The sequence below is a fragment of the Convolutriloba macropyga genome, chromosome 8, assembly GCF_964194025.1.
Source record: "Convolutriloba macropyga chromosome 8, txConMacr16.3, whole genome shotgun sequence".
In the NCBI taxonomy this organism is placed as follows: Eukaryota; Metazoa; Xenacoelomorpha; order Acoela; family Convolutidae; genus Convolutriloba; species Convolutriloba macropyga.
In genome coordinates, this window is record NC_134475.1 from 1,557,797 (window position 1) to 1,577,173 (window position 19,377).

Sequence of the window (19,377 nt, forward strand, 5' to 3'; positions counted from 1 at the left end):
AATTAATATTCATTTAGTTTCAAGGCCATTTATAGCTAACATTTCCATCTAGGCCTGTAACCTCTAATTTGTTTATGTTTACAAAAAACAACCGCAGATTGACAGTTTTATCAGCAAACATATCAAGTGCCTAAAAGCCTCAACATTTACTTTTTTGAGTTTCCTGAAGATAAATTCACATAATCAGTAAATAACTTCATGAGAGATTATGTACTTGGTGAAGTAATTATTCTGATAAAGTAGGTGCTAATACGGAACTTGTATATGTACTTAACAAACATCAAGAGACGTACAAAAGCCGGAAATCGCCCTACTTGAAAATCAGTAAATATTTGCGAAGGACCAATACAACTGAAGACACAAAACCTGCGGAACCCACTATCTCCAGAACACCAGCGAACCGACTCAGAAATCAGTTGATAAAACTAAAACTTTCTTTCAATTATTGTGACATCTTTCTTAATTCTAACAGAGGAAATAATAAAAGATTGAACTGGCAATTCTTTTAAAATTCTTTCCAAGTCTGAGACTACTCGTCAGAAATAATGTTGAGATCGCAGATACTCCTAAACTAAGGCAACTAGTGGATATATCGCACATCCGAACCGCTCAGTAAAAGGCTTTTCCTAGCTAACTTTATTAAAATATATCTGCTAAAAATCGCACTGTGAAACATCTAAATAAGACCTTGGAAAATGGCAAAAATTACTCTAGATTATCTCCATAATTTGTATCAATAACAACCCACATAAATACTCTAAAAATCAGTGCGTAACATGGTGACAGGAGTAATTAACTGTTTTCCAGTTTAACGAACCGATATTTCGATAAATTCCTCGATAAATTTGATATTTTCTTCTTTTATTTTGTTTTTTTTCTTTCTTCTCTTCTTCTCCATTACCTTAAGAGCCTCCAATCATCCAGAACCACATCCAGCACTTCCTTTCCGACCAAATGATAACGCAAAAAGCAGTAACAAAGGAAAGAATGGGTGGAAACTGTGTTTGTGTCTCTGTGGACTAAGTGTAACAGTAATACAAAAGTGTTTGAGTGGACAATAACTGGAACAAACTCAACCACAGCCGCCACAACGGACAAAAACAACATAGGGTATTTGCAAACGAGGATATTGTGAGTAAATAAATTTGTAAAATTAACTTTGGTGCTTTATTTATGTCAATTTATAAAGAACAAATTCTCTCCGCTATTAATAATTGCCGAGCTTCCCCCAATTTTGTTGAACATATTGAAGGAAATAACATCAATTACACCCATAACAGCAATAAAACACAAGATCAGATAGTAAGTGCTTTTTCCTCTTCAGCTTATAAATCCATCGTTATTTATGAGCTAGATAAAGATGATAAACGTGTAGCAATTTATTGGACAGCAAAAAGTTTAAATCAGAAATCTCGCAAATTTGGCCTTATCCGTCACAAACTTCAATCTGATAGAGATATTAATCTTGACAGCATCATCACTGATTATCAGATAACATCAGAATAAGCTAAATTACTGAAACCATCACTTAAATATTAACTAAAAGAGGGCAAAACATAAATTTAAATAAAATAAAAACAATTATATTTTATTTCCCCACCCAGCTCCGGAGGTTAATGAATCAAACAGTGACTTCGGTCAATTATGCTGTTGCCTATCTGAGTGCAGCTTCCACAAGGCCTGTGCGGTCGTGGTCCTCACGAATTTTCCTAAACTAAGGGGCACTCTTTAGAGGTGAGACTTCGGCGGCCCATACGGCTTCAACGATATAAGTCTGACGATTCGACCGGAGCTTTAGGAATAGGTTTATAAGCAGCCCTTCTTTATTATTTTCTGAACGAATGGTTTCAGTAGTTTCTTTTCTGATATTCTTGTGCTATTCATTTAACTGTTTTCTTCAATTAAATCCCCTTAATCTCTCCATTAAGTTAAGTTAAGCGTGCTATTTAATACTTTAGAACGAAAATAAGACTGATTGAACGAAAAGTATATAGTCTAATCGGGTAAAAAGCAAAATGGCACACGCGCAGATCAACATCACGCCTTTTTCCGGATCAGAAACGGACAATTTTAACGAGTTTGAACAATTAATAACAGGTGCAATCGGAGTTGCAGCAATCGCAAACGCGCAACAAGCGAACTTTCTGCAATTACATTTAAAAGGAGACGCTTTACGATACTTCTTAACCCTACCAGAGGCTACCGGACTAGTTTTTGAAGACAGTATAACAGCCCTAAGACACAGATTCACGCAGGATGACTTGAGAGAGATCAGAATTATAAAGTTAGAGAATAAAAAGTTTAATCCAAAAACAGACACTGTTAAAAATTTCTTAGTAAAGTTAAGAACTGAAGCCAATAAAGCATATCCAGCAACTGAAATAGTAGTAGCGCCAGCAGGAGCAGGTGACCCAGAAGCTCGTAGATTTGAAAGAGAGACAGCAGCAAGAGATTCTGCCCTTCAGATGTCAGAAAATCGAAAAAATAAGCAAATAAAGCGCTTCTTTATTAAGTCCATGCCAAACTGGCTTAAGCCTAAGCTTTTAGAAAGGCCAGATACAGATACCATTGATCAATTATGCACCTTAGCTAGCCAACAGATTGCAATAAGGGAGATGTGTAACAGAGAAGAGTACTTCGACGACGGTTTTAATGAAATAACGGAAACAAATACTGATAAAATGTTAAAAGCAATAGCTACTATTTCAAATAATCAGAAAGAAATTGAGCAGAAACTTGAGCAGAGAACAGCACCTAAAAATGAGCCATCAGAACAAGGCCCAGTAAACACATTCACACCACATTACCCTCAACAAGTCTACAAACAAAGTTATAGACAAAATTTCCGCCCTCAATACCAAAATTATCGACGAAATTACCCTCAATATCAGTCAAATTATAGTCCAGTTCAGCAAAACTATCTGCCCCAGCAACAGTACGCCCCCCGTGCTAACAATTACCGAGAGTTTAGACCACAATTTAATGCCCCTAGACCGTTTCATTATAACGAACAGCCACAAACTCGTAATTATTGGACCGAACCTTCAGACAGTTCCCCATTTGTTCATCCAGCTTATGTTAATAGACCAGTTTATCGGTTCCCAACAAAAAATACCCCCCAAAACCTTCTTAGACAGGGTATAGTTTACGATAGTCCAGCACAAGACCGATACGGTATGCAAAAAGCAAAAGAATTTAGTCGTGCTGGTGCACTCCAAAGCAGAAATATGAGAGGTATGAATTTCCCATTTAATCAACAAAAAAACTAAAAAAGCCACCCAACTTTAAAAAACAAAATAAAAATTATAAAAACTCAGTTAACCATTATAACGAAAGCACGTCTAGTCCTAGTTTAGATAAAGTAATAGAGCCAGTTTATAACAATAATAAAAAGCGTAGAAAACGCAAAAGTAATAATAATCAAAGTAAAGTTAATAATTCTGTGCAACTCCCAACACAAGTACCTCAACCCGTACCAAAGCCAATACCACATGTTCAGCAACTATTTAGCATTGTCCCACTTTTAGGCAGAACATTATCCTATGTTAAAGTTAAATTTAATGGAGAATTAGAAAGACGCGCACTAGTCGATACAGGAGCATTTGCAAATGTGATAAGTCGTGAACTCTACAAGGAACTAAGTAACACAAATAATAACTCAATAACAGAAATAGAAAAACCTGATCTAGATAAAGTTAAAATGGCAAACGGCAATATAGTTAAAATTGATAAAGCAATTAAAATTACATTTAAATTGGGCACACAAACATTTACAGAAGATTTCCTTGTATTAATTGTCACAACTCCTGTAATCCTAGGCAACCCATTCTTTGTTAAACATAAAGTTAGCATCTGCCCAGGACAAAGTTACATTAAATTCCCTGATCAAACACTACAAATAAATGAAATAAAGCCAGAAAAGCAACCCAGAAGAGTTGTAAAACGAAAAAAATTTGGAGTTTATACACAGAAAAAGCAAGTTTTACAGCCGAATCAACAAGCAGTATTAGAATGTAAGCTTTATGATAAACTAAAATCATTCACTGACCTTTGTGGAGTAATAATTCCAAACGAAATCTTTGAAAAAGATAGTGAAGTAATATTAACATCATCTCTAAGTTGCTGAAAATAACATTCTCTACATCTATGTCCTGAACATTACTGACCACCCAATTACCATAAATAAAGGCGAAGAAATAGCCAAATTCTCATTCTTAACATCAGACCAAACTGAAAAGTTGTTAGAAGTAGATCCTCAATTAATAAATGTTGCAAAAATGAGCGAAAATTACTTAACAGAAATAAATCAATTAATTCAAGTTACAGAAACCCCGAAAAGAAAATCTCAGCCAGCGAAACCGGCCCCGGAATATGAAAAACTATGGTTCCCAACGCCTGAAACGTGCCCAGATCCGACAAATTTGTCGCCTTTGCAGAGAGATATCTATGAGCAATTGCTAAAACTGCAAGAAATGGAGAAATTAGATCCAAAGGGTAATCATCAGGATAAAATAACATTTTTGAGCAAGTTTCCGTGGGAAAAATCAGCCCTCAATGATGAGCAAAAAGCAGTAGTAGGTGAACTACTAGTCGAATTCAGTGATATTTTTGCGAAACACAGATTTGACGTTGGATATAATACAGATTTAAAAATAAAGTTAACTCCAGAAAGATGCATACCAATTTATGAACAAGGCCCTCCAACACCTGTGCACTTGCGAAATGAATTACAAGTAGAATTAGCATTAATGCATTACTACGGACTGATAACAACTTTGTCTCAATCAAGATATAGTAGTCCACTTTTCGCTCAAAGAAAGAATTCAGGAAGACTTAGACTATTAATTGACTTGAGAAAAGTAAACCACTTGCTGAAAAATGACTACGTGAATACCAACTTCCCGATTTCCAACATGAGCAAATAAATTACTTTGCCGGGAAAAAATTGTTCACAAAACTTGACTGTTCTCAAGCATAGCACTGTGTGCAAATGGCAGATGATGTATCAGTGCAACTGCTAGCATTTAACTTTGCTTCGAGAACTTATGCATATAAATGTCTCGCACAAGGATTGAATAAGTCAGTAACTGGATTTAGCTCTTTCATTAGACATTATTTGGACCCATGTTTAGCATCAGGAAACTGTACCCAGTTTATGGATGATATTGGAAATGCAGTAACAAATTTTGAACAATTGGTACCCTCTTTAAGAGAAATTTTTACGTGTATACGTCAATCTGGATTAAAATTGTCACCCGAAAAATGTGAAATAGCAACTGACACAATGAAATTCCTTGGAAATAACATCAGTGCAGAAGGAATATCACCAGAAAAATCAAAAATAACGAAATTTCTTGATAAATTTAAAATGCCGAAAACAACAAAACAAGTAAAACGATTAATCGGCTTCACGCAATTCTTCCGAAATTACATCCCTAATCTAGGTGAAAAACTAATGTCCTTTTACAAGCTCCTGAAGAAGGATGCAGTAATTGAAACCACAGAAAAACATGTAAAAGCATTAGAAGTAATAAAGAAGGATCTAATGGAAGCAACGAATGTAACATTGCGATTGCCAAAACCAGGTCTACAGTATGTAATTCTTTGTGACGCTAGTTACCACGGTGCAGGTTTTGTACTTATGGTGGAAGACTACGTAAATGAAACAGGAAAGAAAGAAAAGAAAACATACGCTCCCGTTTCGTTTGGATCGCATTTGTTTAATGCTACACAATTAAAGTTCTCAATTTATTACAAAGAGTTCCTAGCTTTGTACTACGCGCTGGACTACTTTTCACACTACATTTGGGGATCAAGCAAACAAGTAATTATATTAACTGACAACAAAAGCCTCACACAATTCTTCCAGTCAAAAGTAATACCGCCATCTCTTTGGAATTGTTTAGACAGAATACTCGCATTTAATATAGTAATTGCTCACATTCCTGGACGCGCTAATTATGCAGCAGATTTTCTCTCGAGAATGGAGAATGATAAAACAGCAACAATGTCTTTAAAGTTAACAGACAGAATTCCAGTCAAAGAAATAGAAATTGATACAGAAGCACAAAACCCAGATGTTGAACTGAATGTACTATTTGATACTGAAAACTTTAGTGACGAAATTAATAACGACGAACTTGAGTTACTTAAAAAACTTGGATATTATGAAGACTACAAAAAACGTCAAAGTAACTTACCAGTAACAGAAATTCAAGGGCTATTAAAACTTAAAAGAAAAACAGAAATAAATTCAATTGAGTACCCAAATCCACTAGATGAGTTTCCAGATCTTACAGACAACTTAATTAGCCTTAATTTAGCAGCTGAGCAGCAAAAAGATGCAGACATTAGAACAGTAATAATATGCATTCAACAAAATAATCAACAACCAGACTTAAAGTATGCTACAACAAGTTTAAAAAAGTATCACAAACATTTAACCAGATTAATTCTTGAAGGGAATGTCTTATACCGGAATTTTTATGATGATACTGGAAAAGTACTTCATAAACAATTCTGTGTACCTAAGCATTTGTGGAAAGAGACTATATATAGGCTCCATAATTCACAAACAGCATGTCATTTAGGCATCAAAGCAACAATTCAGGAATTTAGAAAGCGATTTTACTACCCAGGTTTCACCGATCAATTCATTAGCTTCATCAAAAACTGCCTTACTTGTCTACAATTGAACAGAGTACCAAAAAGCCATATTACACCAAAGTTACAACCAGTCAGTTCACTACAATCATATCCGGGAGATATGCTTCAAATTGATTTAGTAGGCCCCCTAAAGTCATCGCAATATAAGTATGTTTTGAGTGCAATAGATGTTTTCACAAAGTACCTATTCGCAGTTCCATTAACAAATGGATATGCTGACACAGTAGCCCGAGAACTAGTAAAGGTGTTCTTCCAGCACAGCTACATTCCTCAAACGATACTTAGTGACTTAGGAACCAACTTTACTTCTGAATTAATGTCAGAATTAGCAAGTTTATTAGAAGTAAAGTTGAAGCACGCCTCACTAAAGCACCCTCAGACTATCGGAGCAGTAGAACGATCTCACGGACCACTGAAACGAATTCTGAAACTTAATACAGAAGAACAATGGAAAGACTGGCATAAATATGTTCCTCGTGCAACCTTTATCCATAATACTTCATATCATTCAGCGACAAATTGTTGTCCTTCAACTCTATTCCATGGCAGAGAACCCATAAAACCCCTTGACATACGGTTCTCCAGAAAAGTAATGGATGCAGTAGCAGTAAACTCTGACTTCGTAAATGAACTGCAAGATGCCATGATGCAAAAGTTCGGGGAAAACAAAGAAAAACTGACAACCGCATACTTGAAGTACAAAAAGTATTATGATCAAAAAGCATCAGCAAAACCCATTCCGGAAAAATCTTTCTGTTTACTTTTGAATCCTAAGTTATTAGAGCAATCGACAGTAATCGCTTCCCAAGTTCAGAAATGGCTACCGCTTTATAAAGTGGAAAAAGTCCTTACTGACTCTAACTACATCATTCGAAAAGTAAACGCGAATTACACCCAATGTGTTCGCCGCATCAGATTAAAACCAATTAAACCAAGTGAAACTCCTGAAGACCTCGAGGTTATTAACCCTACAAATTTTCAACCTGATCCATCTAGAAGGCAGCACATGGAACCAGATCTCTTCGATAAGCATATTCCAGAACTCATAAACGAACAGGAAAAGGAGACAAAACAAGCTACAAAAGAGAAACAGGACCCAGTCAGAGTTACCATAAATGTTCCCCTAGGTGGACCATTAGCAGGACCAGCAGTAGCAGCACCTCCAGCAGCCCCACCGGCCCAAGCAAGGGTAGTAGCACCAGCGGTTAGACCACGAACTGCCCCAGTCCATCTTCCAGTATTTGATTCCTCAAGTTCAGACGAAGCAATCCCAAATTTATTTGATGAAAATAGCAGTTCAGATGAAAATCTAGCTGACCTAAACCTGGACGCAGAACAATTTGTCCGAATACCAGTTAATCCGTTAATTGCTGATGAAATTAGACAGCAAGAACCAGAAGTTCGTGTTCCTCTTGTATCATCCTCATCAGACGATGAAATGTTTCTACCAGCTCAACAGCCACAGCCGTCAATAGTACCATTTGATATTGAATCGCCTCCAGAAACACACGAAGAGCAATTTGCTTTAACTGATAGAAAAATAAGAGCCAGACCTTATAATCCAAAAAGAAAAGCAGAGAAAAGTGCTTTCAAATCACCAGAATACCAACAGAAGAAAAATGTGCAAGGATTTAAAATAACTAGACAAATACAGTTACATGATGAAGATAGATCTAACCCTCACCTAACCAACCCAGTCAGAAGATCAGGCAGTCCTAGACCAAAAAACGCTCGTGCAAGACTGGAACAAGAAGAAAAACGTGAAGCAATACAAGCATCAGCACAAGCATCAAAACAGTCAAATACTCCAAGTAGAGAGACAAAATTAGACCAAGTACGATCTAGCATAGCAAAATATTCAGGAAAAAGCCCAGCAGTTCAACAGACAAACCAGTAACCAGATCTCAAACAAAAAAATCTTCACCAGGCTCATCTAATCAAAATTTAAACCATTTTAGTCAAGAAATAAATGCAACATATCTAAGTTCCCCAACAGATATCTTATATTCACCATACTCTTTTGCACACTGTATATCAGCAGACCTTGCAATGGCAAAGGGATTAGCCCAACAAGTCAAAAGCTGGTACCCAGCAGCCCCAAGTGCAATTAGACTTAGATATCCACCAGATATTGGCTCAGTTTTAATCTACTTCGACCCCATTTCCGAACGTTATATCATCAGTTTAGTTACAAAATTCAGATACTACCACAAACCAACTTACGAATCTGTATTAGCAAGTCTCTATGAGCTGAGAGAAATAGTAATAGATGCAGGAATTCCACACTTATGTCTTCCAAAACTCGCCAGTGGCTATGATAAATTAGATTTTAACATCATTTTTGAGCTTATATGTCAAGTCTGCGACCCTCTACCCATCACCATCTATATCCATTAGTATGTACAGACCCAGTACAGTCCAGCAGTACCCTTCATCCGCCCCAAAAGCCCAACAAGCCTGAGCAACTTAGCCCTAAAGCCCAAAAATCGCCAAAAAACCGAAAATTTTTGACCTCAAAATCCAGTTATTTTGATATATCTCCAAAACTACTTGTCCGAACCTAAATTAACCTATTGTTCTGAAAAGCCCCCATCCAGTAGAAGCGATTCCAGACATTATTGACCCCATTCGACCCGTTCTAAGTACCAAAAACTTAGTCTAAAATTGACCCTTCCGAAAATCCTAGGTCCAACTCAGAAAAACAGTCATAAAATTGTGAAAAATGCCCCGATCATTCCAAATTTTTGCGCTGCAGCATTTTTCAAGCCGAGGAACCGACATGCAAATTTTGAAGCGATTTGGAGAACTTTAAAAATCGAGTGACGCTGGAGCCCTCAATTTTTGACACTTTTCGAATCCGCTCGAATTCAATGATAACTCCTACAAAAAACCTTCAATTGACCCATTTTATAGCCCTAGACCATCCTACTGCTCACGCTTGACACCCCAGTGCCCAAAAATTCCGTCAAAAATCAATAAAAGTTGAGTTATGACAAAAATACCGAACCCTACCAAAGTGCGTTAAAATTGATTAAAATGTAGTGTAAATTATACCCCAAAAACATGCCAAAAACTGTCCCAAATGCCTCCAGCAGCTACCCCCAGCTACCAGCCACATGGTACAACCTCAAACAACCGTTAAAACCCAATATTTCCAAGTATATGTTGAAAAATGATGAGAAAACGAAAATTGCGCTTCTGCTTCAATTCACTGCTTCAAAAATTTTGTCATTTTATTCTCCACCTGACCCAATAAAAGCCACCTATACCCCCTAAAACCCTAGTCATACCCCCCACTAGCTTTGTAGTACCATAAAAACCAGTCCCAGCTCGTCCCAGTATCAACCGTGAAGACTTAAACCCAAATAAGCTCTGAAATCGCCACAATTTTGTCAGGAAAAATCCAGTTATTTCCCACTAGAGTCAAAAATATTAACTTCTGACAAAAATTAACCACACCATCAGCACTCCCACATCTATAGCTCTCAGAATATGCACTCCCAGCCTCCTAGTGCCAATACAAGCTGAGAAAAGACTGCCAAAGTAACGAAAGTCACAAAAAATCGAGTGAAATTTCCGAAAAAAGTGACCTAACATGCATCTTAATACCCGAATATGCCCAATTTTATTGTTAATTCAGTTAGCCCCACTCATAAGCAGTCCAACCATAGCAATATCAATCATTTTGAACAAGTTTTTCTTAGCCTCATAGCCAATAACCTACCCCCTATCTGGGCCTTTTCAAAAAACCCAGGTTCACTGCAGCACAAACGTTATAACTCGTCAAAAAATAGTCAAAACCACCCCAATTTTTGCGCTGCAGGGTTTTTTGAGCCAACAAAGCGATTCACCAATTTTGAGCTCAATCGGAGCATTTTAAAAATTGAGTGACGCTGGGCCCCTCAATTTTGGAGACTTTTTGAAAATTCACGAACATGTTCATAAAATCCAAAATACTGATCGAAAACCTGATATTATTAGCTTCAAACATCCGCATGCTCAAGCTCTACCCGCCCATATCAAAAATATTGAAAATTGTTAAGTAAAATGTTGAAATAATAGCAAAAAACTGAAGCCTACCAAACTCTTCTCAAATTCGTCAAAACAGAGCCAAATTTAGAACATAAAAATAGTATCAAATAGCCGAATTATGAGCCCATATCCAATATTCAGTCTCCCTAGTAGTTACCCAAGCCCAATAAACCCATACAATCGCACAGAAATTCATAAATGTTGAAAAAAGTGAAAAAATCGAAAATTGCAGATATTTCACAAAATTTGGTCCGAAATTCTAAAGTGAAAAACTCAATATAGTATAGTCAAATAATGCATTAAACCACACCAATAGCTGCCACTAACATAGTACTCACTAGTATGACCCACAATTACTGTCAAAAATCAATTATCTTCAATCTATGTCAACTTATGCACCAAACATGACGCTTCACAAGTAAAAGTTCAGTACATTTCACAGAAAAACTGGTATAAAACCCAAGTTAATCAACTCCAAACCTACCAAAATGCTACCCCTGATAGCCACAGATATCAGTAACAACAGTTAGCACCTGATTTAGGCCACTAGAGAATCACCAGACTGACACATGTCTCGAAGAAGCTCAATTAGTGGAAAAATCATACTTGAAAATTCGCATTTTGGACCCAAAAATCAACGTTATGACCCGATAAATAACTTCAAACCCTATAATTCAGTAACATACATTAGTACCAAGCACAGACAGTACCATTGTGACCATCCAATAGCAAAAATGTATGAACAGTGAAGACTTATTTAGACCGAAATTTGATGATTCAAAAATAGCCAGGTTCAGATCACGAAAATAGTCATAACTTTGCGAAAAATGCTTAAATTGCGCCAAATTTTTGCGCTGCAGGGTTTTTTGAGCCCCTGAAACGATCTACCAATTTTGAGCCCAATCGGAGCAATTTAAAAATTGAGTGACGCTGGAGCCCTCAATTTTTCGCATTTTTCGTTTTTTCAGACATCAATAAAAAAAGTTGACCAAAAAGTGTCCAAAAACCTGAATTTATTGCATAGTTATTCCCCACCGATGTCTACTGAGTGGGCCAAGCCAAAAAATTTGCCCAAAGTTCAATAAAAATTGAAAAATTCACCTATTTACCACACCAGCCCTGATGCGGAAAAATTACCAAAATTACGAAAAAATTAGTACCAAATACTCTTCCAAATCAGTCCAAATTACATACAAGTGCTGCTAACAACCAGGACAAGTATCTAGAACCATTAGAACCAGTCTATGATCAATAATTGACAAGTAAATTAAAGTTAATGCCCAAAAATCAAAAAAGTCGTTGTCACCAAAATTTCACTTTCACAAATATGTCATTATAAAGTCACACACTGCAATTAAAATGTTACCACACGTTCACACACTTCACAGCTGCTAGTCCCAACAGTCAAAACCAATTATCAAAGCTACAATTGACAAATAATAAGTAAAAACTCACCTATAAATGAAGTTAAGCTATATGATGAATACAATTGCACCGACACTAGTCATTTCTCATCGGCACTATCCTCAGCTACGGTACCACCACCACTAGTACACTGACCGGACTGACCCCTTGTCCTAGTAGAACGAGTCACGTACCGCTCAGCCTCATCCAACCCGTTTAAATGTCATTATAATGAACAAAAAGCCTCAAAATCACATAAAAAAAAAACACGATAAATCTTCACAAAAACAGCTCAATACTCACTTTGGAAAGTCTACGATTGGCTCACAATGGTACCGATACTCATTGTCGATGAATTTCCCGATGCACTGGATCAATACAGCAGGAGCGGTGGCTTTAGCATTGATAGAATGCCTGTAACACACCCAGTCGCCCCCATTTCCTCAGTATACTGCCAATAAATATTGACGTTGCATCCCAGGAAAGAAGCCATACCGACAAACTAAACAACAAAACCTCAAAGAGTACCTACCTACACATGCACATATCAAAATTAACAGTAATTACAATAAAACTTTACCCAGAACTCGGCCAAAGACCCATTATCTTCACTCTCAGCAATCTCATACTCCGACACAAAGTACCCTAACTGGTCCTTTACAAGCTCAGAGAATCCAGGCGAACGCATCTTGGCCACAATAGCCAAGCGTAGAGCGCGAACATTATGCTTGGGAACCTTCTTGTCTGCAACAAACCGAAAAAAATGTGAATTAACGTAATAAACTTAGTGAAAATTGCGACAAAACACAACACATACCTGACTTCCGACCAGTTAAAGTGTAGTACAGAGCACTGAGAGCACACAGACCACCAACTTCGGCCCTCACACCAGCCGCACCAAGCAACTTTGGAGTTTTGAATGACACTATGTCCACATGCTCAGCATAAATGTCATTGTAAAACTCGTACCCCAATTCGGCACACACATTTGCACGAAGATTTGCACGGAAAAAAGTGCAGTGCACCTCTTTGCCGAACATCTTCTTCACGAAACATGGCACACACTCACGATTAGCTCTAAACAATAAGCATACACCACTTCACAACTAGTAAAATACTACAACTACTACACAAACTAAAGAAAAACAAAAAAAAATATAAATAATTATTATAAATATATGCAATTACCTTTCAACAGCGGCCTGCAATCCTCCCATTGACCGTGGAAAGAAGAACCCAGAAGCTTTCAGGCGATCGACTTGTGACCTCACACGAGTAATGTGCTTTGCAGAAGCACTAAACCCAACATGAAGCGAAGCCAACTCCTGAGACACCATCTGCTGAGTTGGAATTTCCTTCTCCTGAACTTGCATCTCGCTGCCCACCTTCACTTCCACTTTGTACATCAACACCTCCCGATGTACGGCCAATTCTGATGTTCTCACGTTCTTTGTCCCCAGTACCATATGTTCTGCTTTGTCCCGATAAGCTCGTCGCTCCTCAGATGACCGAACAAATGATGGATACATCCATTCAGACTGAGACAACGACTTGCTTCGCAAGAAAGTCAGAAAATCCTCATACTGGGCAACATCCATGATTCACAATAACTATCTGAAAGTTTAAAAATTGAGTCATACTAGTTATTAAACAAGCAGAAAACTAAAGTGTTAAGTCAAAAATGAACAATCACAGGAATGAAAACACACAAACAGAACAAATTACGCAATAATTGCCAAGGACATTTAAATACCATGCTATAATGACCGCTAATAGTTAATAACACATGCCGCAAAACACACAAAAACGCTCTGAACACACAATTACACCCTTCACTAGCATTCACTTATTTACTACGCCTCTCTAATTCTTCCTTTTGTCCCCTACTTATATCCTCAACCCCCCCACAAAACAAGTCTTGATATATTAATTACTACCATATTACTAGCACCATGTACGAAGTATATTAGTAGCACCAGTCAATATTACATGTAAAACTACAATATTAAAGTCAGTCCCAATAGTCCTTACACAGTTATATTAATATTAATATTACACAATATTACAACTATTAATATAGTTAAATAAAATAAAAATAAATAATAAGTCACACTGAATCTTCTTCGACAGCCTCCTCTGATCTCCCCACTTCCCTCCTCCTCCTTCGATTTGCCCACGCTCCCAACAATCCAGATACTAATGATAATAAAAAGAATACTAATATAATAATAACCCACCACTCAGTCCCACCACCACTCCCACTGTCAATAACTACATTATCTACCGCTGTCATATTACATTTCGGATGGATCAATCTCGACCAGTGAACAGCGTTCCTTCCGACAAATCTGGTCCCATTTGTGCAACATCCAATAATTAAAGAGGAAACAGTGATATTAAAGCACATGGTGCAATATTGTGGGCAAAATAATCTGAAAAACTCGAAAAAACATGTACAGACTGCATAATTCGACCCCCCCAACCACTATCCCCATCATCACACATCCATCATTCAACCAAATAGCCACACTTCAACATGTTTAAACACCATATTCAGTAGTAATATCAATAAATACACACATCAGCGCACATCACCTAAAAGTAGAGTACACCTGAAATAAACAAACATCACATAAACAAGTGCCATATTGAGAAAACTAAGTCTAGAAGCCCGAGTAAAGTAACTAAATGAGCAAATAAACACCGGAAGACCAAATAGAGCCAGTTGAAACACTCAGAAGAGCCACATCAGTAGAAGATTGTCCTGAAACATAGTCGATATTATTGAAATATGAAAATGTTACTCACAATTGTGTTAAATCTCTTACTTTTCGGCCCCACTTTTGAAACCCCGATTAATACAGAAGCAGCTCTGGATAAATGCATCATCTTCCATAAAGAAGGAAAGATTCTGATTACCGAAAAGTTCATAAATGTGGAATTTTTAGTACCGTTTCCTCGCTATAATTTCACTATCAGACAAATAGTAGAGACTCTACTTAATGAACTCTCGAAAAAATGGATCACGCAATCAAAATTTTGCAACCTTACCCATAGCACTACTTACCGGAACCAAACAGCAGCCTTCAATGTTGATTGGCTTTACACAAAAATACTCAATGAAACCATAGAAGCCGAAATTGAAGTCCTCAAATTGTGCAACGAGACTGAAAAACTCCTTACCAGAGTCGAAGAAGACCCTCACACTCGACAAAAACGAGCCGCCCCGCTTGCAATAGCAGCCGCAGTTGCTGGAATTGGACTCTTTGGTCCAGGAATCGCAATGAGTAGCGGAGGATGCGGTGGAATTACAGGAATTTTCGGATCTTGTCAGCGATTGTCCCAAAATGCTGAGAACATCGACAGATTAGCCAACAGTTTCAACAGCCTCAATGACTATGTAATGGAAATCGGCGCACAAACCAATGAGAAATTCTTCCTAGTTGCTGACGAACTTGCAAAGGTTTACAAAGTTCAAAACGAAATGCAAGAAAACCAGAACAGAAACTGGAAACTAGTAGAGGAACAGTTCGCAATTATAGATCATAATCTGAACGCACTAGCAACCTGCATGGAAATCCAATTATCACAGCAACAATTGAATTTTAATTTTGATACAGCAGCTTCATTACTTCTCACTCTTTATGCAGATATTAAAAGTTACAGAGCAGCCTTATATTCTTTTCGAATTAATGTTATAAACGCAATTCCTACTTTGCTTGACAAACGTCTACCAATCTCCTTAGTGCCTCGTAAATCTTTGATAAAGATCCTTGATTCAGTCCATGATTGCCAAAAGAACGCCCCAGATCGTCTAACTTTGGCAATACCCATGACTGACATACTTTCGTACTACGATGCGAAATTAGTACAAGAGATTTCGACAGTTGAAGACGGACTTTTACTGACACTAGCCATTCCCCTAGCCTCTAGCCAGACAGTGTTCGAAGTTTATCGTGCAATAGTAATCCCTATGCCTCAAAAGGACTCCGTAGACGCCTTACGATATGTAATAGAGGGAGAGTACTTAGCAATCTCAGAAGGACAGATGGAAACCACAGTACTGACGAAAGCTCAGTATGACAACTGCCTTGGATCGCCACGATACAGACTCTGTCATGAGACAATGGAAACCCACCTAGGATTCTCCTCGTGTCTAGCAACCCTCAAGTTTCACCACACAATCTCAGCATTGAAAGTATGTGATACAGAGAAGGTTGTGTTACCCAACCCTGAACGAGCACAGAACCTCGGATATGGAATTTGGCTCCTCACATCAGCTTCAAGTGATTATACCCTTAGTGAGATTGGTATGGACGAAAATGGCCGACACATCAATGTTCCTCACAAAGGTTGTAACATCTGTTTAATCACATTAAAATGTGGACATACAATGTTAAGTGACAACATTAAGATTCGAGCTGATTTACAAAGTTGTCAGTACCTTCCAGCAACCAGAAGTAATGTTAAATTACCAGATCCACTTGCCCATTTAATTGATTCAGTGCCTAACATACATGAACTTCCGAAATATGACTCTCCCACCGAAGCAAATCTCGATTTACTGAAGAAAGTTAAAACGGAATTTATTTACTCGAACAGAAAATTATCAACAGAGTCACTAGATGCCATAGCAAAGCCAATTACCACTGAAACGAAGACATTCAAGCCAGCACTAATTGATAAACTTGAATCTTACGTACCGATCAAACTTTCCCTTTCATTAACCATTATTGTTTTTATCGGAAATCTAGCGTTACATATTTTCTTCATGTTCTTATACCATAAAGTAGCCTTTGTACGAAGAATGGTACCAAATTTCATGAAGCTCAACGGAACCAATGTACCGCTAAACCCAGTAGTTTCCGTGCCCAAACATCTAAAAGCAGATGTAGTCACAACTCTTGCCAAACAACAAGCAACCTCCAACAGTCATATCTCCAGAAGAACTTGGAACACTCAAGCGACGAAGACGAAATTCAATGCCAACAACTTCGGCTCTCTCATTGAACACCCTGGAACGGTTCAATACAGAAGACGAACTGGAGAATACAGCTCAAACCCCAGAAGAAAGTATGCTTTGAGTTCTTGATAGTCTTATATAAGTTTGACAAGTATTATTCCTCTCACACATTAAGTAGCTCTTCATTCATTAAGCTTAACTAATCAGTGCTTCATAAGTTCAAACTAGTACCTCAATTCACAACCTAAACCAGTGCTTTAAACCATCCCTCCAGTTTGACCATATGTGTCTCCTCCTCAAAAGTTTAGAGCCATTATTCACAGAAATAACCATGATTATTCCCAGTGCTAATTCCCGCTGTTCTTTTAACCGTCACTTTATCTTATGTCTTCACTCTTTTCTTCTGAATTAGCGCATTTTATCTCCACTAAATGTTTCTTTAAAGCCTTTAACCTTGTCTCAACCTTCTTCATTTTAACTTTATCTTAACTTAACCTTTATTTCTCTTAACTTCTTTAATTTTCTTTAACTTAAATGCTTTCGTTCCAAAACTCTTTTCTAAGAAAACATAAATTGGGTGGCTCCAACAAAAATATGTTTATATCCTTATACTCGTGCAGATTATACGTTTTATAGAGAAATTGTAAAAACCCAGTTCCTTCTCAAAATTTTCATGGAAAATTTTCCTAAAGTCGGGTAGTGTCACGCCCCTATTTCGTCCCTCATAGTTACGTGATGATATTCCTTAAAATATCCATAAATAAGTGATATAAATTAATTAATATTCATTTAGTTTCAAGGCCATTTATAGCTAACATTTCCATCTAGGCCTGTAACCTCTAATTTGTTTATGTTTACAAAAAACAACCGCAGATTGACAGTTTTATCAGCAAACATATCAAGTGCCTAAAAGCCTCAACATTTACTTTTTTGAGTTTCCTGAAGATAAATTCACATAATCAGTAAATAACTTCATGAGAGATTATGTACTTGGTGAAGTAATTATTCTGATAAAGTAGGTGCTAATACGGAACTTGTATATGTACTTAACAAACATCAAGAGACGTACAAAAGCCGGAAATCGCCCTACTTGAAAATCAGTAAATATTTGCGAAGGACCAATACAACTGAAGACACAAAACCTGCGGAACCCACTATCTCCAGAACACCAGCGAACCGACTCAGAAATCAGTTGATAAAACTAAAACTTTCTTTCAATTATTGTGACATCTTTCTTAATTCTAACAGAGGAAATAATAAAAGATTGAACTGGCAATTCTTTTAAAATTCTTTCCAAGTCTGAGACTAATCGTCAGAAATAATGTTGAGATCGCAGATACTCCTAAACCAAGGCAACTAGTGGATATATCGCACATCCGAACCGCTCAGTAAAAGGCTTTTCCTAGCTAACTTGATTAAAATATATCTGCTGAAAATCGCACTGTGAAACATCTAAATAAGATCTTGGAAAATGGCAATAATTACTCTAGATTATCTCCATAATTTGTATCAATAACAACCCACATAAATACTCTAAAAATCAGTGCGTAACACGGTGACAGGAGTTATTAACTGTTTTCCAGTCAAAAAGTCGTTTACTAAACGCAGCTCATGATCAAAAAACTTCTCTCGCTCAGAAATTAGTTCACACGGCAATTTTACTCATTTTTGCTTTTAGGTCAAAACAGTGTCTGAAAAAATAGTACTTCCGGTTAAAAAAAACTTTAAGAAAACCAAAACTCCTCTTCGGGTCGCAAAAAAGCCGAGAGAAACGCAATATAGTTCCGCTCAGCTGACAGCTGCGTAGCTAGAACAAAATATTCTGAAAATTGAAAGCAAATTCAGAGTGCACACGAGTTTAAATTTTCCAGCCCGGTTTAAAGTTGCATCAAAAACATAGCCGGCAGATTGCCGAAAAATAGCCGCCGTTGATTCACATAACCAAGACTGGGATTGAAACAGGGGAAAAACTAGTGAAAATGATTTTAATACAAACAATTTCAAACTGCGAAATATTTTGAGCTGAACTTACTCCTGTTTCGTAGTTACATGACTCTGTTCATTTTAAATAGCGTTGCTGATCAACTCCTGTCTACAAACACTTTTAACAGAATGAGAGAAGCGTGAAACAAGCCTAGAGCAGTCAAAAAGATTGCACGCAAAATGCTGAACAAGTTGTGAACTAAAGTAAAAGCGAAATTTTTATCCGACGAAGTAAAAAAAAACATTGCAACTTTGCATGACAAGTACTGACGTACAATTCGAACAGTTTTCATTGACTTAACAAAAAACTAGACCTAGAACGGACTAAG

The 19,377-nt window shown here is 37.2% G+C and overlaps 1 protein-coding gene across 2 annotated transcripts in view; it reads right to left on the bottom strand.

Moving 5' to 3' along the window:
* LOC142344373 (E3 ubiquitin-protein ligase HECTD1-like) overlaps positions 1-19,377 on the bottom strand; it is a 120,637-nt gene that overhangs the window by 11,915 nt on the left and 89,345 nt on the right. The gene's annotated exons all lie outside the window — the stretch shown is intronic.